The sequence below is a fragment of the Aethalodelphis obliquidens genome, unplaced genomic scaffold, assembly GCF_003676395.1.
Source record: "Aethalodelphis obliquidens isolate GAN/ISIS:26980383/991018 unplaced genomic scaffold, ASM367639v1 scaffold1, whole genome shotgun sequence".
Lineage (NCBI taxonomy): Eukaryota > Metazoa > Chordata > Mammalia > Artiodactyla > Delphinidae > Aethalodelphis > Aethalodelphis obliquidens.
The window spans coordinates 72,689,168-72,713,925 of record NW_020837945.1 but is presented as its reverse complement, the minus strand read 5'-3'; the positions used below and the strand labels follow the sequence as shown (position 1 = coordinate 72,713,925).

Below are 24,758 nucleotides of genomic sequence, written 5' to 3'. Positions count from 1 at the left end.
ATGAGATCTTTGCTGGGTAGAGTAATCTTGGTTGCAGGTTTTTCTCCTTCATCACTTTAAATATGTCCTGCCAGTCCCTTCTGGCTTGCAGAGTTTCTGCTGAAAGATCAGCTGTTAACCTTATGGGGATTCCCTTGTGTGTTATTTGTTGTTTTTCCCTTGCTGCTTTTAATATGTTTTCTTTGTATTTACTTTTTGACAGTTTGATTAATATGTGTCGGCATATTTCTCCTTGGATTTATCCTGCATGGGACTCTCTGTGCTTCCTGGACTTGATTAACTATTTCCTTTCCCATATTAGGGAAGTTTTCAACTATAATCTCTTCAAATATTTTCTCAGTCCCTTTCTTTTTCTCTTCTTCTTCTGGAACCCCTATAATTCGAATGTTGGTGCGTTTAATGTTGTCCCAGAGGTCTCTGAGACTGTCCTCAGTTCTTTTCATTCTTTTTTCTTTATTCTGCTCTGCAGTAGTTATTTCCACTATTTTATCTTCCAGGTCACTTATCCGTTCTTCTGCCTCAGTTATTCTGCTATTGATCCCATCTAGAGTATTTTTCATTTCATTTATTGTGTTGTTTATCATTGTTTGTTTCATCTTTAGTTCTTCTAGGTCCTTGTTAAATGTTTCTTGCATTTTGTCTATTCTATTTCCAAGATTTTGGATCATGTTTACTGTCATTATTCTGAATTCTTTTTCAGGTAGACTGCCTATTTCCTCTTCATTTGTTAGGTCTGGTGGGTTTTTATCTTGCTCCTTCATCTGCTGTGTGTTTTTCTGTCTTTTCATTTTGCTTATCTTACTGTGTTTGGGGTCTCCTTTTTGCAGGCTGCAGGTTCGTAGTTCCCGTTGTTTTTGGTGTCTGTCCCCAGTGGCTAAGGTTGGTTCAGTGGGTTGTGTAGGCTTCCTGGTGGAGGGGACTAGTGCCTGTGTTCTGGTGGATGAGGCTGGATCTTGTCTTTCTGGTGGGCAGGTCCACGTCTGGTGGTGTGTTTTGGGGTGTCTGTGGACTTATTATGATTTTAGGCAGCCTCTCTGCTAATGGGTCGGGTTGTGTTCCTGTCTTGCTAGTTGTTTGGCATAGGATGTCCAGCACTGTAGCTTGCTGGTCATTGAGTGTAGCTGGGTGCTGGTGTTGAGATGGAGATCTCTGGGAGATTTTCACCATTTGGTATTATGTGGAGCTGGGAAGTCTCTTGTGGACCAGTGTCCTGAAGTTGGCTCTCCTACCTCAGAGGCACAGCACTGACTCCTGGCTGCAGCACTGACTCCTGGCTGCAGCACCAAGAGCCTTTCATCCACACGGCTCAGAATAAAAGGGAGAAAAAGTAGAAAGAAAGAATTAGTAGAAGTAGAAAGAAAGAAAGAAAGGAGGGAGGGAGGAAGGAGGCAAGGAAGGAAAAAAGAAAGAAGATAAAGTAAAATAAAATCATGTAAGATAAAATATAATAAAGTTATTAAAATAAAAAATTATTATTAAGAAAAAGTAAATTAAAAAAACAAAAAACAAAACAAAACAAAAAAAACGGACGGATAGAACCCTAGGACAAATGGTGGAAGCAAAGCTATACAGACAAAATCTCACACAGAAGCATATACATACACACTCACAAAAAGAGGTAAAGGGGAAAAAATCATAAATCTTGGTCTCAAAGTCCACCTCCTCAATTTGGGATGATTCGTTGTCAAAGGAGGGAAGGAAGGAAGGAAGGAAAGAAAGAAAGAAGATAAAGTAAAATAAAATAATTTAAATAAAAAATAATTATTAAAAAACAAAAAACAAAACAGACAAAAAACACGGACAGATAGAACCCTAGGACAAATGGTGGAAGCAAAGCTATACAGACAAAATCTCACACAGAAGCATACACATACACACTCACAAAAAGAGGAAAAGGGGAAAAAAATCATAAATCTTGCTCTCAAAGCCCACCTCCTTAATTTGGGATGATTCGTTGTCTATTCATGTATTCCACAAATGCAGGGTACATCAAGTTGATTGTGGAGCTTTAATCTGCTGCTTCTGAGGCTGCTGGGAGAGATTTCCCTTTCTCTTCTTTGTTCTCACAGCTCCCAGGGGCTCAGCTTTGGATTTGGCCCCGCCTCTGCGTGTAGGTCGCCGGAGGGCGTCTGTTCTTCGCTCAGACAGGACGGGGTTAAAGGAGCCGCTGACTCGGCGTCTCTGGCTCACTCAGGCCGGGGGAGAGGGAGGGGCACGGAGTGCGGGGCGGGCCTGCGGCGGCAGAGGCCGGCGTGACGTTGCACCAGCCTGAGGCGCGCCGTGCGTTCTTCCGGGCGAGTTGTTCCTGGATCCCGGAACCCTGACAGTGTCGGGCTGCAAGGCTCCCCAGAAGGGGGGTGTCGATAGTGACCTGTCCTCGCACACAGGCTTCTTGGTGGCGGCAGCAGCAGCCTTAGCGTCTCATGCCCGTCTCTGGGGTCCGCGCTTTTAGCCGCGGCTCGCGCCCGTCTCTGGAGCTCCTTTAAGCAGCGCTCTTAATCCCGTCTCTTCGCGCACCAGGAAACAAAGAGGGAAGAAAAAGTCTCTTGCCTCTTCGGCAGGTCCAGACTTTTCCCCAGACTACCTCCCGGCTAGCTGTGGTGCAATAACCCCCTTCAGGCTGTGTTCACGCCGCCAACCCCAGTCCTCTCCCTGGGCTCCGACCGAAGCCTGAGCCTCAGCTTCCAGCCCCGCCCGCCCCAGCGGGGGAGCCGACAAGCCTCTCGGGCTGGTGAGTGCTGGTCAGCCCTCTGTGCGGGAATCTCCCCGCTTCGCCTTCCGCATCCTTGTTGCTGCGCTCTCCTCCGCGGCTCCAAAGCTTTCCCCCTCCGCCACCCGCAGTCTCCGCTCGCGAAGGGGCTTCCTAGCGTGTGGAAACTTTCCTCCTTCACAGCTCCCTCCCACTCGTGCAGGTCCCGTCCCTTTCCTTTTGTCTCTGTTTATTCTTTTTTCTTTTGCCCTACCCAGGTACGTGGGGGGTTTCTTGCCTTTTGGGAGGTCAGAGGTCTTCTGCCAGCGTTCAGTAGGTGTTCTGTAGGAGTTGTTCCACGTGTAGATGTATTTCTGGTGTATCTGGGGGGAGGAAGGTGATCTCCGCGTCTTACTCGTCCGCCATCTTCCCGGAAGCCTTAGCCTGTTTTTGTTTTTAATTGGGAGTCTTTCTTTTTCTTGAGTTTGAAGGATAGATTCAAGGGGAGGTTGTTTTATTGATGAGTAAGATTTGCTAGAAATCACCTGCTGAAGCTCTTTGGCAGATTTAGAAAAAGACAAAATGCAAGCCCACGCTCACCAATGTCAGTGTATTTGCACCACGTATCCTAAACCATAGAGATAATCGGAGGAGATGGATGTATTTGTATTGATACAAGAGGTTGTGAGTTGATGGGATTTGTCCTGCCAAGCAGTACCAGGAAAAATGAGTAATTATGATAGCAAGTTTTTCATCTTAAAAATTGATTTATAAGCATCATTAGAGAACTTGATACTTGTTTCACTTAAAAGGCTCTTTTTTTTTTTTTTTTTTTTTTGCGGTACGCGGGCCTCTCACCGCCGTGGCCTCTCCTGCCGCAGAGCACAGGCTCCGGACGCGCAGGCCCAGCGGCCATGGCCCATGGGCCCAGCCGCTCCGCGACATGCGGGATCCCCCCGGACCGGGGCACGAACCCGCGTCCCCCGCACCGGCAGGCGGACTCCCAACCACTGCGCCACCGGGAAAGCCCAAGGCTCTTTTTTATTTAACAAGAAATATGTTTCTGCCAGTTATAATTCCAGCTAACCTAAAATGTTCTGGGCTTCAGTTGTTGATAATTCAGTAAACCTTTAGTACATTTGTAGTTCCTTCTGGGGCCAGAAGATTCTAGACTTTTTTATGAAAACAACTTTCTTTTGAATAGCAGTTTCAAAGAAGTCACATAACAACCCTGTGAGGCAGTACACATATCATTACTAACAACTAGCATTTGTGGAGGGTTTTATCTCTTACATTCATACACACCATCTTGTTTAATTGCCAGAGAAGTTAAATGAATTGGTTGAAGATACACAGCAATCTTTAATGTTGAACTGGGATTAGAATTCAAGCCAGAGCTTCTTCCATGACACCATCTTTTTTCTTTACAAATAGGCTTAGAGTTTGGCCTCTGATGGTCTAAAAGTCCTGGAACTAATTTCCTGCCCATCCTTCCTGGACCAGTTCAGATGTCACCTCTTCTGTGTAGACTCCCCAGATAATTCACAACACAGAACTAATCGCTCCTTCATCTGCAGCCCCAGAGCACTTTTTCAGGCCCTTTCTCACAGTTCTCACTCCCTTTTGCTTATATTTTGGTTTTCTATGTACCCATTTTATCATCCCAATAGACTGAGCTCTGTGAGGCTGAGAGGAGGACTTCCTCAGCCCAGCCACCCCAATGCTCAACCGACAGTGCTCAATGTGTGTTAAGGATGTGAAGATGAATTGCACTCACGTGCCCCAAATGTCAGGTTCAGAGGTGCTCCTTGGCCAAACAGGAGTTCTCGGAGTGTATGGGAGCATAGGCATCTCATCTACAAGAACTGGATACATTTTTCCTGATGGAAGGATGACTAATTCACACTACCCCACACCTAAACTAATACCATCTTCTTGCTACTCTCCAACTGCTTCCTTACTTTGGTTTCTTCACTCTTTTGTTTTTTTCCTTGGGTAGGTGTCAGTGGTTCTAACCACCGACTCTACCTCCTGTGCCCTCCTGCCCCCAGCCCTGGTCCACAAACCTGGAGAAACTCCAAAAACAAAGTGGCTTTCAACATGTAGACCCATCGACCTTCAAATTCCAACCTGCAGCCACTGAGGAACCAGGGGTAGCAAAAACTTGGTGGGTCTGGAGGCCCATTAATGAAATTTACCTCTCTATTAACATCTTAGAAATGTTACTACTGATAGGATACTCTTTAGAAAAATTTTCAGATGGTAATTTTTCAGGATGCTGGAAGATAATTCACAATTAGCCGTTTTAGCTGCTAAATATTGCTTATCTATATAAATATTTTCCATCACTGGTTTTTCTATAGTCTCTGGGTTCTCTAAAGGTGTCAGACAAACAGCGATAATGAAACATCTTCTAAAATCTGGAACATTACCACTCCCAGGACCCAGTCTCCAACCCAGATCTGACCCCCGAAATCCCTTTCTCCTCACCCACACTCCAGACTCCCAATAGCTGCTTTGCTTGAGGGAAGGTTTTCTTAAAACTGCAGGTTGAGCTGCCAGTTCCTGACGCACAGGCAGGCAGCAGGCTGTGCACTCAGAGCAAAGAGAGATCTTTTTTGAGGCTTGAGAATATCAATATGCGGCTGCTTTGCTAAAATGCTTTCTGTCTCACAGTCAGAGAAATCTGCTTGCCTTGAGCTAGCCTCCAGTTTCTTGTTAAGATCTAATTTTAGAGCTAATTTGGGTTCCATTAGTATATGGTTCTGTTGCAAATCTGACATTAACATTGGCTGCTTGAGGAGAAACAAAGGGAGGAAAAGCCTTTTACCCTAACTGCAGCAATGCGGGCACATATGGTGTCATTTTTCAAGGAACAGATTTTTGTCTTTCTTGCCATTTCAGAGCTGTTTCCCTCTGAAATTACCAGCTCTAATTTAATGCAGAACATGTCTGGATGTCACTGCAGAGATCTAGTTAAACTGAGAGAGCTGGCAGGTCCCACAAATTTGCAAAAACAGCATTCATTTGCACAGTATAATGTCTCCCAAGTTCATGCTCACAGACTGGGAATCAGCCACCAGCGAGTGTGGGCTCTGCCCTTAGAATGAGAGCCCTTGAATTGTTCTGTGTCTGAGGCTGGGACCCTGATTCCCCAAACCTTTGTGAGGGGAGGTTACGGCGTTTCCCATTTCACCCCGTGGCTAGCTGCCCACGTGCTGGGGCCCACATGGCTTTAACTGAGATCTGTGAATCCAACTATGGTAATAGCAGGGAAGACTTGAGACTTGCTCTCTAATCTGAGTTCTGCCCATAGCTGGCTGGATGACCCTGTTCCCTGAGGCTCAGTGCCTCACTTGTAAAATGAGGGAATTCTGGGATTCTCTGATATCTAAGCTCAATAGCCTGTAATAGTAACTTGTATTTATCTAACTTTTTACATTTTTCTGAGAACTTTCATGTTTGTTATGTCCCGTGATGGTCATAACGTCCTGTGGGGCAGACATTCCTGTCTTGCACTTGGGAAATTCTGACTCAGAGAAGTGAGGAAACTTGCCCAAGGTCACACAGCTGGTAAGAGGGAGAGCTGGGACTCCAACCCAGTTGGCCTCACTCCCAGTTCAAGGCTCTCAGAAGTCAGCAGATGGAATCAGATAATAAGCTTTAAATACTGTAACTCATCACCAGGGGCCATCTTAGAGAGCAGATAGCCGTGCCCAACAGGGCTACATTGTTCAAACTTTTCAAATGTGGGAAGATTGAACAATAACTTGAGAAATTATATTCTTTCTTTGAGACATGCAGTATCATGAATGAGCACCCAGAAGGGGCTGAAATGTAGTAGGAAAAGTACCAGAATTGGTTCCAGTCTTGGCTCTGTCTCAAGTTTCTGTGTGACTTAAACAAGTACCTTGGCCTCTATGAGACTCAGTTTCTAAATGAGGCAGGTGGATAGGATGCTCTCCAAAGTAACTTCCCTTTGGATAGGTCTATGGTTCTATGGCAAAAGGTTCAATGCCAAAACCAAACAGCATAGCAGCAGGCGTAAGACTTTTGGTTAGGGAGAGCCCTCTATGCCCAAGACATCCAAACTCTATAAAAACAAAATGATCCAGGAAGTTAAAAAGTGAAGCCGATATAAAGAGTGAACAAAGCAGGTTACTTCTGTAAGTGACTAAGCAAATGTGAAAACAGGGGTTAGAAACTCCTGCAGGAGCCAGCCAAGTTAATAACGAGAGAGGCAGGCACAGTACAGGACAATAGGCAGTGGTGGGGACTGCAGTAAACTGGCAAGCACTACCTGACTAAAGGGAACGGTGACCACTGAGCTCCAACCAAGTTTTGCCAAGCAGGAATGTAGACGCAGTGCAGACAATATTCCAGCTTCTCAAGAGAACTGGAGATCTGAATATTCATGTGAAATAGCCTAATTTTTAAACATTGGCAACAAATCCAAAGACTTAAAACCCTTTCATGACAAATGTGTCTGCTAGCCATATGCTGCCCAAAAGCACCAGTTTGTTAATTCTGTGTTAACATCTGAGTTTGTGTCTATCTTTGCCTTAAACAATTCCAGAGGGCCTGTTTCCTGGCCTTACTTGGGAGCATGCTGCAGTAGTGACCTGCCTGTACCATTTCAAGTCAACAATACTTTTCATCCCACAAATCCCATTTTCCTGTCCACAGCCTTTCAGGCTGGACCCCTGACAGGGGCCAGCACGCACGCCCCGTTCCTGCTCTGCCTGCCTGAAAATAACCTTCTCCAGAAAGACAACAGTGGGAGGGGAAAAGAGTGATTTGGCCTTGCTAGTAGGGTAAAACAGACATTATATTTTTTTCCTGCCACCATTTCTACTTTATTGGATCACATAACCATTTTTATTGTTAATTTAGATACAAATTAATTGCTGTCCAAATGAATGAAAACACAGATGAATGCTCTCACCATTACTTGACACTTACATGGCAATTACTCAGCTTCGTAATCCAATATAGCGAATATTAGTGCAGCCGTGGTGCATCCTTTGGCCCAACGCACTGCTAATGGGAAGAATGGATGTCCCTGGAGATCCCCTAACAATCTGAGCAAACCTGGGAGGAAGGTGTTGTCGACCCCAGAGGCTTCGTGTGTACCTGTCTCCTCTTTCCAAGTGTAACTGAATAAAGGCATTAGAGGATTTGATGGTATTTTCACGCCCCTTGTTATTTCTCTGAGGGGTTTCTTATCACACCTGTGATTTTGTATATATTTAATCTCTTCAGAGCCACGGGTGAAACATCAGTCCTGGAAAGCATGTTGGTAGGACTCCTGTCCAGGCAGCACCAGAGGCCCCCAGCCTGGGTGTGAGGGCCCTGCTGTGTATGCCTGTAATCCCAGTACTGGCCTCATTGGGGTCCTGATCACACTGAGCTGGAACTGTCCAGTTACTTGGCTCAGCTTCCCCCAAATGGACTACAGGTACCTTGAAAGCAGGGACAGCATCTTACCCGTCTTTGTACCCCTGCTCGGGGCATGGTGCTTGGTATTGGTGTGGACAGTGATGCTCAGAAACGAAAAAAAAATAAAGCTTGGTGAGCCCCTCACTTTATCTGTCTGCAGCACCTTCTCAGTGTATCCTCTCTACACGGTACCACACAAGTAATTTCCTCCTTTGTGTCATAGGCTTTTGTAATTTCCTGCCTAATTTTGTCATCTTTCATATAACAGTGAAAATAAAAACATCCATCTAGAAATGTCTCCTTGATTTCCATTTGCCAAATCAATCTCATCTCCCCCTACCAAATAAAAGGTAGTTACTTCTTGATCAAATGAAAAGATATTGTATGAATAATGGAATTATACTGTATAAAAATTTTATTAAGACAGGAGGAAAGTCCCTTAGTGGACAGCAGTCAATACCAGACTCTAGATTAAATCTGACAAATATTCTTTTCCTTGCCCTTGAGACAGTTGCACTGGAACTTGTTTTGAAATTTTTATGATGAAATTTTAGATTCTCATCACAGAGAACTGAAGGTAAAGAGTTCCATTACTAGTTTTCTCTAACCACTATAGCCATTTGAGAGCCTGTTTAGAGTTGAGAGAATTTCTGAGTCACTTGCAAGAAATTTTCTTTGTCTGCATACTTTACATTCCAATAGAAGAGCTCTTAACTTTTCATCAAAAGTGGTTTAAAGCATCAGTTGTAAGCCAATTATAATGACTTTTTTGTAGTTGTTCTTGATTTTCTTACAGAGGATAGCTGCACAGATTTGTGTTCAATAGACGTTTTCAAGTTTGTACTCTGTATAGAGCTTAGCATAGTACCTTACACTTGATCAATGTTTGTTGAATGACTAGGTGAATGAATGAATGATTAGATAGATATCTCTTACACAGAGGTGACAAAACATTCATTTATCCTAGAGAGTTCTTCCTTTGATGATGCTAATAGAACTCATAGATTTAGACTAATAGAATGTCAAAGATAAAACAATCTGGTTCGGTATTTTTTCACTTTTCAGATTACAAAAGCAAGGTTCAGAGAACCCCAAGATCACTTGGAACCCTCAAGAGGAATTTCAGGAAATTGTACCAAATATGAACCCTAAGGTAAGCATGGGTTTCCATGGCAACAGAACATGGGCTATTTCATTACTTTCTGCTCTCTTTACATTTGTGCAATTCTCAGAAACTAGCTGGGATTCAGAAGTACATGAAAGACTAGTTCATCAAAACTCTTAAATACTTCTTGGATCTTTTTATCCACTAGTTACTATGGAGTGGAGTTCGGTGGATCAGAACATTCAGAGGGGTCTATTACCAATGCAAGGAGAGTGGAAAGAACTCTGGGCCCTGAGTCAGATGGGGCCCAGGCCCCAGCTCTGGAGCTATAGATCCTGAGGTGAATCAGGTCACCAAGCCCTGCCCTAATCCCTAAAGTAGAAGTGATAGCCACTGTTCCACCCTCCTCACTGGAGCTTGGAAGAGCCAATGAGATAACAGATGTGAAAACGTTTTAGAAATTGTAAAGCACTGTTCTCGATGTGTCCCTAGGGACAGAGTAACCAAGCAGATCCTTTGGAGCATGGGGGTGGAGGGCAACCCCGGGGTACTGTGCCTCCCTGCTCAAGAACTAAGAAATATAGGAAATTAACCTTCTGAGAGTCAAACCAGTGGTTCCCAACTTTTTCCGGTATAAACCCTCCTTTTTATCATCAAAATCTTCCCCAGACCCGCTCCCACATGATATTTGTACTTACAGTATTTGTCGATTAAGAAAATACATACTGACCAAAAGCTATTATGAGTTATGTCCACGGTTTAATTGCTACATTGTATTAATAATTTTGACAAATACTGGTACTAGATTAAAGCAAACTGTGTTAGTTATTCAACCACCAAGCACTCACAGATTAGTTGGCTTCTCAAAAGAATTCCCTCTGCTCTCAAATCAGGAAATCCTGCATTGAACAGTGAAACGTAAATATAATGAACAGGTCAGAGGCAAGTAATACAATCATCTTAAGTGGACTCTGGCCCCAGGTTGAAGTCAGACTTTACCGATGACATTAACGTATCCAAAGAAACAAGGTGTTGTTTACAAGAAGACTTGGTTGCCAGTGGAAGCCAGAGGAGGTAGCTCCACTCAGATGAGGCAGCACCCTTCCAGCCCTGCCCGGGAAGATGTGCACTGACCTAGAGACTCAGTCTCAGGTCCTGGTGGAACAACTCCTTCTGTTCCACTCCAGGCTCAACTGAGTATCCTTGCTGCCAGCTGAGAGCAGCCGGACATCCTGACTGTTGTATTTCATTGCAGATGAATGTCTTGGCTGTAGATCATATAGCCATCCTAAGAGCTTGGGTAAGGTGAGACCAGCCCCGAGCAATGGCTGACAGGGCTGAACCTGGCCCTGAGGCCTGTGAGTAGTCTTGGGGCAGCCACCCTATTGGTCCTCACTTGGAGCATATCTTCTTTTTTCATTACCGCAAGCCGTGATTTCTCAACCTCAGCACTACTGACATTTTGGATCCAATACTGCTTTGTCGTGGAGTGCTGTTTTGTGCACTGTAGTATGTTGAGCAGCATCCCTGGCTGCTCCCTAACATACAGCAGTAGCATCCTGCCCCTGCCCCCCCCCCCCCCCAGTTGTGACAACCAAAACTGTCTGCAGACATTGCCAAATATTCCTAGGCCAGGGGGAATGACGCCCCTGTTCCCCCGCCCAGTTGAGAACCACTGGCATGAACCATTCTAGTTAAATGTCTACAGGATGCAACCACATGGGGTTCTTCTCAAAGACTAGCTCATTCCCAAATTACAGTACCTTCAATTTATATACAGTGTCACCTTTATCCAAAAGATGTTAGAATTCTTAAAAAATCACTTTCAAGGAGCTTGTGTTAATTCAGAAATATGGTCAAGCTCCACTTCACTATAATGCAAAGGAAATAGGGATTCTGGCAGCTGAGTGAACTGAAACTTCCCTCTGATGCCCTAGTGATTCTAGGTCATTCTTCTGAACATCAACTGCTCCTTTTTTAAAAGTGTAATAGGGATGGATTGTGCTGACTAGGGGAGTCCCTGGAAGGTGTTGATATTTTGTTGATTTTAAAAATAAATCCTTGATTTGTTTGTTTGGTTTTTTTTTTTTTTTTGCGGTACGCGGGCCTCTCACTGCCACGGCCTCTCCTGTTGCGGAGCACAGGCTCCGGACGCGCAGGCTCAGCGGCCATGGCTCACGGGCCCATGTGCTCCGCGGCATGTGGGATATTCCCGGACCGGGGCACGAACCCATGTCCCCTGCATCAGCAGGCGGACTCTCAACCACTGCGCCACCAGGGAAGCCCCCTTGATTGGTTTTTGATTCCTTATTATTTACCTCTTCCTCCTTAAAACAGTACAAAAAAAGACATTTCAATTACCTGAGCAATTCAATTAGTTTCGTGCACTAAATTGAGGATTTTTGCTAAAATGGTTCCAGCTTTCCCTAAATAATTCTTCCACTGGAAATTCCTTCTTCTGAGAAGAGCATTCTCACCACAGTCAAACCCTTCAGCAGCATAGAGTTCATCACTGCTCCTACTTACACAGAGAAATTTCCACCTAGTTCCATTCAGGAGTGGGGTTTTCCCGCTTGGCCTCATCCCTGCTCCCCAGGCCATCATTTGCTGTTCCAGGCCTTATAAACACTGAGAGCTGGTGCCCAGTGAGGGTTCACACTGAGCCCCACACTGAATGCCTCCACGGGCTCCCTTCTTCCCCCGCCCCTCCCCCATTTCAAGGACTCAGGTGTTTTCCCTCTTCTCATCCTGGCCCAGCTGCCTCTTCCTGCCTCCCCAAGCTCAGTTCTGTCTAGTCTCGGGGAGAAGAAAATCTGGTTCCACAAGCACTCTCTGAGCTTTTGTGTCTAAACCCAGGTTCTGTGGTTTCCATATTTATTTATTGTTTCACTTATATATTTATATTTTTTTCAGATTATTTTCTATTATCGGTTGTTACAAGATATTGAATATAATTCCCTGTGTTATATGGTAAATCCTTGTTGTTTTTTTATTTTATGTATAATAGTGTGTATCTGTTAATCCCATACTCCTAATTTATCCCTCTCCCACCTCCCTTTTCCCTTTGGTAACCATAAGTTTGTTTTCTATGTCCGTGGATTTTTTTCTCTTCTGTACATAGATTCATTTGTATTATTTTTTAGATTCCACATATAAGTGATATCATATTATATTTGTCTTTCTCTGCCTAACTTACTTCACTTAGTATGATATTCTTTAGGTCTATCCATGTTGCTGCAAATGGCAATATTTCACTCTATTTTATGGCTGAGTAATATTCCATTGTATATATACATATATATATATATACACATCTTCTTAAGCCAATCACCTGTTGATGGGCACTTGGGTTGCTTCCATGTCTTGGCTGTTGTAAATAGTGCTGCTATGAACATTGGGGTGCATGTACCTTTTCGAATTAGATTTTCTTTCATCTTTTCTGGATATATGCCCAGGAGTGGGATTGCTGGATCATATGGTAGCTCTATTTTTATTTTTTTAAGTACCCTCCATACTGTTTTCTATAGTGGTTGCACCAATTTACACTCCCACCAGCAGTGTAGGAGAGTTCCCTTTCTCCACACCTTCTCCAGCATTTATTATTTGTAGACTTTTTTGATGATAGCCATTCTGACTGGTGTGAGGTGATACCTCATTGTGATTTTTTTTTTTTTTTGATTTGCACTTCTCTGATAATTAGCGATGTTGAGCATCTTTTTACATGCCTGTTGGCCGTCTATGTTTCTTCTTTGGAGAAATGTCTATTTCAGTCTTCTGCCCATTTTTGGTTGGGTTGGTTTTTTTTGATATTGAATTGTATGCGCTTGTGTGTATTTCTCTCAGTGTGGACTAGAGTGCCCTTGTGTACCAGTGAGAAGCAGAGCAAAAGGGAAATATACAGGTTACCTCTTGGAGATGTAACCCTGTCTTGTGTCTTACCAACTATTTGAGACAGAAATGAAGATGAAAAGGGGTAATGATCAAGGCAGCCCTGCACAGGAAGCCCGTTCCCATGCAAGCTACGTAGAGACTCAGGATGGCTGGGGCCTTGAACTCCATTTTTTTTTTTTTTTTTTTTTTTGCTGCACCACGTGGCTTGTGGGTTCTTAGTTCCCCAACCAGGGATCAAAACCATGCCCCCTACAGTGGAAGCACGGCGTCCTAACCACTGGACTGCCGGGGAATTCCCCAATCTTTTAGTCTTTTCCTGCTGGGGAAAAGGGAAAAAAAACCCTGCTTGGGGTTAAAGAGAGCCTCTTTGGGGTCCCTGGGTTATAAAGGTAGAGGTTCTGAGTTTGAGACCTTGCAAATCACCCCCAGTGAGAAGCCTGCTGGGAGGAGGAAGTGCACGCAGGCTAGCCCTCACTCAAGGACACCCCTCTAATGAGAGATGGGGAACCCATCGCAGTGGCAGCTGTTCTCCACCTGGCCAAGGCCTCCCATGACAAGCAGGAAAATAGGGGAACCTGGTCTAACTGTGAGGCAGGGGGTAAGATAAAGGCTTGCCTTACAAGTGCCCTTCTCTCTTTCCCCAGCAGGGTGGGCTGGGTGCCAGCACAGACACCCAGCAGCTGCTGCCTGCCCTATGGTGCCTTTGTGCACAAGACACATACTGTAGTCTTTGTGTGGAACAGCCCCACCCAGGGCACCTGACACTGAAAGTGAAGCACCCATGGTATTTCAGCCTGGCTCAGCTGCTCAGCTGGGTGCCTTCAGACTGGTACAAACTGCACGGTCTTTCCTGCTGTGGCCCTGCTCACCCCAGTGAGAAGTAAGGAGACCCAATTTATGAAGCCTACTGGATGCCAGATACTACACACACACGCACACGCACACGCACACACACACACATACACACACAATTTCATTTAATCACCTCAACCATCATGTGAAGTAGGCATTTTTATCCCCATTATAAAGATGAGGTAACTAAGGCTTAGCAAGGTTAAGCAACTTGCCCCAAATCACCCAGCTAGGAAGACTTTTTTTTGAGTCTTCACAGAAAGGAACTGATCTGGAGGCTCTGAACAGCCTGCTGTTTCCCACTGCTGCTCTCCCTGGGAAATTGTGGATAAGCAGTGACCCAGGCAATGAAGGACTAAGAATCACACTGAGGACATAAGAGATTTCACCTGCCTCCTCAGACAGGAACGCAGGAAAGGGCTTTGCCTGGGAAGGTCTATTAGGGCAGTTCTCAGAGTGAGGCAGGACCGGCCACCTAGCATCTCCTGAGAAAAATCACTGCTCTCTTCAGAAATGCAAATTTTTTGAGATTAAAAAAAAAAAATCTCAAATTTGCTTCTCATCTGTAATTTTATAATGACCATCCTATTTCCTAGTTGACATATGCAGCAATAAAATAGCTGGAAGGTCAGTCAGGGGCATCAAGGGATGGCGGGGAGGAAAGTTGGGGAATTTCGTGTCCTTCTCTGAATCAAGTGTGGGGTAGAAAGGAACCCCAAGAGGGAGGAGAGGTGGTAGCAGCTGCAAAGGAAAGACCACACTCCCTGGGTCTGTAGGAGGAAAGCGGTCCCCAGAGAGAGCAAAAGGGGGGCAGGGGATGTCGGGGGTGGTCCTCTGCAGGGCACCGTGCGTGTCCATCTCCGCCGCAGGCCTGCAGCGCCGAGTGTGAAGAGCTGTGCTGAGCCCTGCATCCGGTCGGAAGTACAAGCCTGCAGCTCCTGGCTCGGGAGGCTGCAGCTGCTCGGGGGATCTGCACAATCAGAATTCTCCTAGCGCTTCGTGCCCGCAGGAATCTAGTCACGTGGTGGATGTGGTGCCTGGAGCTGGGGGTCAATGAGAGCTCAGTCTGCGAGAAAAAGCGTTCGTTCCCTCTGAAAAAGCATTCCTTCCCTCTGAGACATATCCTGCTTCACTATGCACTGCTGGGCTTTTCCTCACAGGAAACCTCACCACCTGCGGGAAAAGGCTCCGGCCGGTGACCCAGGCCAGGTTGCTGGGCTCCCCCGGACGCGCGAGTCTCAGGCGCATGCGTGGTGAGCCGGGACGAAGGGAAGCACTTTCCCTTCAGACTAGGATTTTTTTTTTATCAGAGGCTCGTTATTGGTACCTCCATCTCCTTTAATTCATTTTCCTCTCTACCACAAGGCTGACTTCTCACCAAGCTAGGATCTCATTCCTGAATAACTGTAGGGCGAGAGCTTTAGAGAGATCATTTCCCTCCTCCCCTACTCCTTTGCCAAGGATCTGTAATTAATTAAGAGGGCTAAAGCTTTCATTCGAATTTCCTGAGTCAAAACCAAGGCTTTGTTATTTCTGGGTTGCGGTGGGGCGGGGGGGTCCGAAGAAGGAGCAGATTTACCTCTCTTCGACTTCCTCCAGGTCTCTTGATGGGAAGGCATTTCGTAGTCATTTAGGCTCACATCGGTGATGTAAATCTTCTAGATACTCTCCCTCCAGCCCACTCAATCCCCCTCTGCCGAATGACATGCTGGACCCAAGATCTCGCCCAATTTGAGCCTCCCCAGATCCAGCTTGTTCTTATTATCGATGAACCTCCCTCCACACCCAGGACCAACAATTCCCTACTTTCAGAGGGAATTTGGTTCCTCCCTGTTGTTTTCCATTTTGTTTTGTGCTGCTGCTTTTTGTCCTTCCTCAAAAAACCCCTCATTCCTGTCAGAGACCTGTCAGAAATCACTTCTGTCCTATGTAATGGGCACAGATGTCTTGTCAGAAATCCGGGCTCTCCTATCAGCAATCCCTGTTTTCCTGTCAGAAATCACTGTTGTGGTCAGGAATCACCCCTCTTCCTTTAAAAATCACTGTTCTGAGAAAAATCACCACTCTTCAGAAATCCTTGTTCTCTTGTCAGAAATGCACTAATATCCTGTCAGAAGTCAACATTTTCTGTCAGAAATCCCTGTTTTCCTGTCATAAACCATTGCTCTCCTGTCAAAAATCCCTGCTCTCCTGTCAGAAATTCCAGCTCTTCTGACAGAGATCCCTGTTTGTTGTCAGAAGTCATTACTTTCCCACTGGAAATCGCTGCTCCTTGCCTGATCCTTCTGTCCACAGGATATTCAGAATTGTTTGTCACACTTTGACATTGATAGCTTTCCTGTGACTTCCATCCTGCTGGCTGTTCACACCTGTTTTGCTTCATCTCTTGAAGCTCAGCGCTGGGTCTGGAAGCAGCCTGGGCCAGGGGGAACTGCACTGGGGCATCCACGGTCTCATGTGCCCCTCTTGGCTGATTACAGACAAGTCATTTTTGCTTGCTGGGCCTTTTCCTCATCTCTTTGTTAGGGATGATAATATCACCATTCTGCCTGCTTCACAAGGTTATTTACTTTATTTATTTATTTAAAAATTAATTTTTATTGGAGTATGGTTGCTTTACAATGTTGTGTCGGCCTCCCCTGCATAACAAAATGAATCAGCCGTACACATACAGATATCCCCTCCCTATGTATAAAATTGACAACGGATGGGCACACATGGTATAGCACAGGGAACTCTACCTAAGGTTATGTACTTTAGATCAGTGACGGTTCTGACTTTCAGAAAGCCGCTACCTTATTCGAGCCAACATCTCTCTTCCTATAATTTTTGTTCACAGAGCAAGTCTAATACTTGTATGCCACAGCCTTTCAACTCACCTCTAAATCTTCTCTAACCCAATGGAAATGACCACAGTGCTCTAACATCCAGATGAAACCTGCTCAGTTCCCTGTGTAACGTGGTTTCCAGACCTGTTGCCAGCCTGGCCACATACAACACCCCCCCGAAGACATGTTCTATCATAGTTTGTTTGGGTTTCCCTAAAAGTGTGGTCTGAGCAACTTAGGGGAAGCAGGATTACTACCTCTCTCCTTCTAAAACAGATTATTAATGTGGCCCAAGATTGCATTAGCTTTTGTATCATTTACCAAATAGAATCTTCCCAGCCAAAAGCTCCATTTGTTCAATAAGTCTTTTTTTTTTCCCCATTAGAGGTTTGTAATTTTCTTTGAATAGATTTTTGCATGTCCTTTTAGGTTAAATGCAAAATACTTAATGTTTTATAGTCTTCAGGGAATGAGCACACTCTCTCTCTTTCTTCCATTGTATTTCTTTCTAGTCTTCAACACTGGAATCTAGAAATGGTATTGATTTAATTTGAATCTTATAATCTGCAATGTTGCTGAACAGATTTGTCATTTCTACTAATATTTCTAGATTCTCTGTCTCTTTCTTGGAGGGCATGTCCATTCTCTCTTATAATGTGGAAAGCTTTATTTATGGGAAGACACAGCAGTACTCCAAGCTGTAGCATTTTTTTTTTCCCTAGGAAACACTAAAAATGGGTGACAGCACCCTCTTCAGCAGGAGTGTTGCTGGCTATACCTAAAAGAGTATATCGTAGTACAAGGAAATGAGGACGACATTATTAGATGGGTAATCTTTAATTAATTCTGATTTCTATTTTTAAAAGTAAATCATTCAATAACTTTGGTCATTCAACCATTAATAGCAACAAATTACTTACCACATACTTCACAACTGAGCACCGATCACACCAAAGTTGGGACGATGATTAAAACAGGCTTTTCACTGAACTGTACACTTTTAGAATGGTGAATTTTAAAGTATGATTTTTTTCCAAAAAAAATAATCAGGAAAAATTAAAAGCATAGGCTGTGGAGACAAATATTTTGAATTTATATCCCATCTCTGCCTCTAACAGGCCCCGTGGCCTTGGGCAGTTACTTAATTTCTGTAAGTCTCAGTTTCAACCTATGTAAAATGGGATTATGAATTGCTCCTCCTCCATTCCCCTGATAAAAGACCCTCTCCTCCCCCATATGGAGATATGGAGTGGCCAAAGTATCTCATTTTCCTAGATATAATGATAAGTGCAGATGTGCTCACATAACCCAAAGAGCATCCGTTGAGGTCTTGAAGAGGGCTCGTGTGGATGTCAGGTCAGAATAGGGCTCTTTCCTTCTGAAATTATAAACTGTAAGGCTCACGGGAGTCACAGCTACTGGGGCTCATCTTTTCTATCACATGGAAAGAATATACTAGAGAGTGAAGCTTACACAGAGGAGATGGAAGGAGAGAGAACTTTTTGATAATATCGTGTGAGCACATGGATCCAGCCTACCCAGAAACTAGACAGCTCCTGGTATTTTCATTCGTGTGTGCCAATAATTCCCTTTTTTCTTTAGCTTGTATGAGTTGGGTTTCTGTCGTGAGCAACCCAAAGAGGCCTAACATAGAAGTCTATTTGATAAGGCTGCTGTGAGAATTGTTTGTGGTAATACATGTAAAGCACCCAGTGCTTTTATAGAACATATACTCAAAAACTGAAACTTACCGTTATCATCGTGATCATCAATATGCAATAGATAGGGACCGTTTTGTGTCTGCTTTGTCCCCTGCAGTAGCCACGACAGTACTAAGTATAAAGAGTTCAGTAAACATATCCTTAGCAAGAAATTTATATCTTTCCCTTAATATGGAATTTAAACATGAATTAATCAGAATTTTTCTCTGCTTTCTAGTCTTAGGAGATAGAGACAAATCAACAAAATGGAAAGAGTGCTGAACTGGGGAGCAAAAGACCAAGGTTCCAGTTCTGACAATGTTTTTCACATACTGAGTGCCCTTCCCCTCTCTGGGCCTTGGTTTCTCCATTTGTCAAGTTAGGCTACTGGGGCTAGGTGATGTTAGTCCCTTATGAGCTCTAAACCTGAGATTTAAGAAAAAAGAGCAGAGAATTCTTTTAACACCCCATGATTTCTGAGGGTTAAAACAAACTCAATCTCACACACCCTTTTTGCATCCCTCAGTGATACATGATCAGGGAAGTTGCGGTACTTGCTGATGACCACTTGCAAGATTCTGTGATTTTGTGTAGGAAGATGCGAGGAGGTTCAGTACTCTTCACTCGCTAACATAGAAACGTTGCAAAATGCATTTTAGAATGATTTTCAGCCACATGGCCTGAAATATAATTTAATATCCAGAAAAATATCAATGGAAACAATATGTTTCATTCATCAAGCATTCATTTAGGCCTTCTAGACACATACTGTGCCAAGTACCAGGGAAACATAGGATCTAAGACCCAGTTCCTGAGGTCAAGGAGAGCGAATCTTGCGAGGCTGTTTCCTGAATGTCTCGTTCATCAAGATTTCACTGGAGTTCAGATGCAAATAGAGATTTTGCTAACCTGGGTGTCCACTGTGTGCCAGGCACTGGGTAGACAAGTTTGTGTACATCGTCTGTCACTGAGCTATAACTTTCCTGCACTTCCACCTCCCAGAAACACTGCTCTGGCTGAGGCCAGAGACAAGAGCCATGGTGACTGATCCTCCCTTCACAAGGAGGCCCTGACCCTCCCAGCCTCGTCCTCTCTCATCCTGGCTGTCTGATCAGAAATGAAGCTTCACTCTGTAGTGGAGCCTGGAGCTGTGGTATGTACAGCCATCTGAAGCCCTCACTTTGTGGAAGATGTGAGACATCAATTTTTACTGAAGTATTGGGGGGGGGCATAATTTTTTATGTTAAAATAAGTATTGATAGATCATGGAACAAATTTAAGATTCATTCATTTTTTTCCAAAAAATATTTATTGAATGCATACTGTGTGCCAGGCCTTGTCCTAAGCCCTGAGGATTGAAAAATAAATATACAGTACACAGTAAAAAAAAAAAAAAATCCCTGCCCTCATGGGGCTCACACTCTAGTAGAAGGAAATAGACCAAAACACAAAACAAAACAAAAACCACCCCATAATATTTCAGATGCTGACAAGGTCTATGGAGAAAAGTAGAGCAGAGAAGCGGACTTCAAAACAATGTCCAATTTGCAGAGGATTGCTTCAGGCTTCACCATCTGATTCCTTGGGGGCTCCTCCTTGCCTCGGCCACAAGGTTGCCTGGGCAAGGGATGGGGGTTGAGAGTTGAGGGTTGGTGGGGATAAGCGGGAGATGAGCTGGCCTAAGAGATGCATCTTGCGCATATCGACGCAAGGAGAGTTGATGTGGAGGGAAGGGAGGCACCCAGTGGTGCCTCATGGCCCAGAATCCACACCCTATGGGACCCCAGTCAGGGCTTGAGCAGACTTCTGTCTCCATATTTCTACCTCACTCAGCATGATCCCCACTCGAGTTTCTCCGAAGCCCAGATGGCTGCTCTGGGGAGTTTCCTTCAGTTGCTCCCTCACTTACACTCGTCAAACTTCATCAGCAATTCCCCAGGCTCCGCCCCAAGCCCTTGCTCTTTTGGCCAAAGGCAGCCCTGCTCTGTCACCATCCCACCTCCTATGCCTACAGAGGTTTCCAGTGTGCTGAACACTCTCCTGGCCACACACGGTGGTGGTTTCTCATGCCTCACTCCTACAGGGCAGAGAGAAGGAGGCACATCAGAGGAGTCGAGCTTGATGAGCAGCGGGGTGGGGGAACGGTCCTGCCGCATAGGACAGACACCGCAAGCCAGTGCTTCTCAGCCTTGACGATGCCCCAAAGTCAGTCGTGTATGGACTTGTTAAAACAGAGACCTCTGGGCCCTGCCCCCAGAGTTTCTGATTCAGTAGGTCTGGGATGGAGCCCCAGAATCTGCGTGTCTGACAGGATCCAGGTGGCACTGGTGCTGCTGAAGCCCAGCGCACACTGAGATGCAGGGCTCTAGGCCAGCCGGTGCGGCGTGCTGCGTCTGCCCTCTGCGCTCCAGCCTCCTCTTGGGCCCTTCCCTACCCTCTGATTTGTGGACCCTTTTCCCTCTCCACTTTCTTCCCTTCCCTGGCCATCTGATTTTCTCTCTCACTCTAAAAAATGCCCTTTGGAGTGTGATCTGAAAAAAAATTCTACTAAGTTGCAAATGGCTGGCCATAACTATCATCCCTTCCAGGAATATTTGAATTTTGAAAGTCAAATAAACTCCAAAGCTAAATAAATAAAACTCTGATGGTGGAGTTCAGGGATCAGCTAGTGAATAGTGGCTGTGTTTGGAGGCTTAGAGCCTCTGAAACTGTGTAGGTGGCAACTCATCTTACCTCCCGCTGGGTGCCTCTGGGGGAATGGCTCTCGCCCAGCCTGGCTAAGAATTGAAATTCTATGTCCCTCTTCTCCAGAAGCAGTGAGGCAAAGATGCCACTGCGGAAGAGAACAACTACCAGCAATAATTAAATCCCTCAAGGAGACAGGATTCTCAGTGTCTTTTGTGTTTTGGGAGTGTCTCTTGCTTTGGTGGAAAGAAAGAAAATCTGTTTTGACAGGCTCTGCTTCTCCTGCTGAGAGAGCCCCCTATGTAGTTGTAACAGGGCCTGGGTCTTTCTTTGAAAAATAAATTGACCAGAATTTTAAAAAGTAAGGTCATGGCCCCTGCCCCAGGTTTAGAAAGAAAGAGTGGGCAGGCTTAGAAGATGTGGGGAGGGCTTCCTGAAGAAGAGGCTGGAAAAGAAGGTGTGTGGAAGGAGGTCAGCCGTGGCCAAACTGCTCATCTGTCCAGAATCTCACCCCTGGGTGCTTGTCCTCCAATCCAAGAGACGTCTCTTGACCTCACTGCCTCTCGTCCTTCTCCTGAGAAGCAGTCATTTCCCAGAGAGAGTGGGAATTCTGGCAGAGAAGGAGCAGAAAGGAGGAGCAGGGTCTTTGGTGGGCCATAGCGGGTCGTCCCTCCAAGCTGACTTGACGAGGGCAGCCATGTGGCAAGGTGGGCAGGCATCAGCCCAGGAGCCAGAGACCTAGTTTCCTGTTCTTGGGTGGCCTGGCTCAAGTAATTGTTTCTCCACCGCCCACTGAAGAGTTCATTGAGATGATCTTTAATATCCCTTCAGCCCCTGAAATTCCACTACCTCTTCTCCCATCACCATCCGCCGTGAGAGGTGCTTCAGGGAAGAGTTAGTGCATGTGGACCCACTAGTCAGTACATGGATGACAGTCACTTTTTTCATCTTTTCTCTTGGCCTCAGATGGAATTACACAGAAGGACGTGTCTGCTGCAAAGCATTTCTCTGATCTGTCTTCAATGGCTATTTCTGAAGTCACATTACACACTGGGAAACCTCCCCATTTTCTCCCCTGTGCTCCCCTTCTTACCATTCTTGTCGGTTTTGCACAAGGAACTCTGCGGCGATCCCAACTGCCCTTGTCTGCCCCTGAGAAATACTGTTCCATGGTGTCCTTGAGGGCTCAGGTTGGAAGAAGCAACCAGAGTATGATTTTGTTTCATGACATGTAACTTTGGTAACATGCCTATGTAAGTGTGTGTGTGTGTGTGTGTGTGACACAAAGACTTAGGCTGGAGGCATTATAACCTGGCAGTGAGCTCAGGTTTTGGAGTCATACACACCAAGGTTTAAATCCTGCCTCTGCCACTTATTAGTTGCATGACCTCAATCAAACTGCCAAACTTTTCTAAGCCTCAGTTTACTTATATGCAAATTGATTATATGTACCCCAGGAGTTTTCTGGGGACTTTCTGCCTCTCCAAGCATAAAATTTGTTTCAGAGTTAATTAGAAGGTTCCATCAGTGTCGTGAGCATGCATCCTTTCTGGTGGATAGTAGCACTTCTTTCTACTGATGCTACCTCATTGGGGGCCACCATCCTGTACCCCTGAAGACACCTGGAATCCTAAGCCATAGTCCCCCAGATAGGCTGTGACATTCAAGAGGCAGCTGAGTGGAAGAGGCCCCTCTTCTCCTGGCCCGCTGGCCCTTCAGCCCCCATAAGATCACACACAAGGCACAGGCAGATTTCCTTCCTGAAGGATTAGGCCATCTTCAGAGAGTAGGAAAAGAACCTAGAGCACTAGTTTATTTGGACTTTTTCCTGAAGCTCACAAGGAAAGACTTTGATCTTCTTAAGGAGGGCCCTTGGATGCCCCAACTCCCATGGACCTCAAGGCACACTGTCATCTTTGGTCTGTACAAGTCCCTGCTCCTGTGTTCATTCCCTTTTTCCTCCATGCACACCTCCCATTCTCCTTCCCTTATAGGCAACCATGGATTTAGCCTATATCTTTTTGTGTATTTCCTGTGTTGTGTTTTTATTTTATGTAAATGGTGCTGTGTCACATGCACATTCTTTTTCTCCCTTCTTCCCCCCGCACTGTGCTTTTAAAATCTGTGTGCGCTGCTCTGTGCACTTCGAGCCGGCTTTCCCCTCTCTCCCTCCACAGTGGACTCTGGGTGACCTTCAACTTCCTTGCCACAGATAACAACGCTGCACTGAGCTTCCTCTGACAGCAGTTTCTCCTTCTCCTGACCTGACTCACGTGCTCTCATATTTGTCGACGCCATCTCTAATCTCTGAGTCCAGAACACATAAAGCATGCTCTCTATGGGTCCTTGTTACCGTGAAGACCCCGGTAACACCCAGGTGGCAGAGAAATGAGCATTGATATTTGTGCTCCCTTGTCTCATAGAGCCCTCGGGGAGGATGCTCTAGACCTGTGGTCCTAGACAATAGGAGCCTCTTATGTGAGTTTTCGTATCAGGCCTATTTCTTCTTTCAACTGGTTGACTGTTTAAAGAAAGCTCAGAAACAGTAGAGTCTAAACCCATAATGAAAACATCCTTCGTTAGAAATGTATTTATCCTGTCCTTGGGATCATGCTCAGGAGAGTTTGGTTTCTTTTGGGGTGGGGGCAGTAGGGGTTTGGGGAGGCACAGGGAGTCTTGCTGGCATCTCAGAAGAGCTACACTTGATGTTCATGGCTGCTCTGGGATCCTCTGGGGAAGGGCAGTGGCCTCAATTAAATTCTTTCATCAGAAATTCCTTTCTACTTAAGAAAGGCTCAGTGATTTGCCAATTCCTTCCAAAGCCTTAACAGGATTAAATACTGTTCACTGAATGGTGTCTATTATTACTGGGCAAAGTTTCATAGACTTCCTGACTTTTTTTAATCCTTTTATCCTTCTTCTTTACTCTGGCTACTTCTTCAGTCAAACTGCCTCTTCTTGGGGGTCCAGAGGTGCTGCACGAGACTCAAGGGGCACAGTACAGGAGCCTTCACCGCCCCCCCCCCCCCGCCCCAGCCCTGCCTCCATAGCCCTGGGCTATTGGCTTGTATGGCCCCGATACTGGCTTGACTTATGGCCTCAGTGTTCTTGTTAAAAAAAAAAAAGGAGGGTGTTGGAGAGTTGAGGCTTTCTGGCTCTTGTGTCTCTGATTTTACAAAGGTTTCGGTATTCCTTGGCATTTCTAACATGTAGCAACTTCTGCCTTCTCCCTCCCCACATCAGCAATGACTCCCAACCCTCAAACTGCTGTGACCACAGCCCTTGGGACCCCAATTCTCCATCATTCCCTCCTGCCTCTCTGAGGCAGGAGCCCCCAGCCCTCTCTGAGGCCCTTCTCCATTTCTTACCTCTTTCTCCCTGCTCATTCTCATATTCCTTTTCTCAAGGAATTCCCATCCTTCTGTACTCTCCCTCATTGAAATGACAGTTGAAGGCATGCAGGGTTTCTCCCTTTTTTCCCCAACCCTCCCTATGGTCCCACAATCCCCCCAGGGGTTCTTGTCAGGTAAGTGGAACCTGGGTGTACTTCGAAGGCCCTAGAATCTTTA

General features: G+C 45.3%; 1 long non-coding RNA gene across 1 annotated transcript in view; it reads left to right on the top strand.

The window, feature by feature from the left end:
- LOC113621438 (uncharacterized) overlaps positions 1-24,758 on the top strand; it is a 76,589-nt gene that overhangs the window by 11,985 nt on the left and 39,846 nt on the right. Inside the window, exon 5 of the long non-coding RNA XR_003433192.1 lies at positions 9,194-9,281. This is a non-coding gene — a long non-coding RNA (uncharacterized LOC113621438). The remainder of the gene's footprint in view (positions 1-9,193; positions 9,282-24,758) is intronic.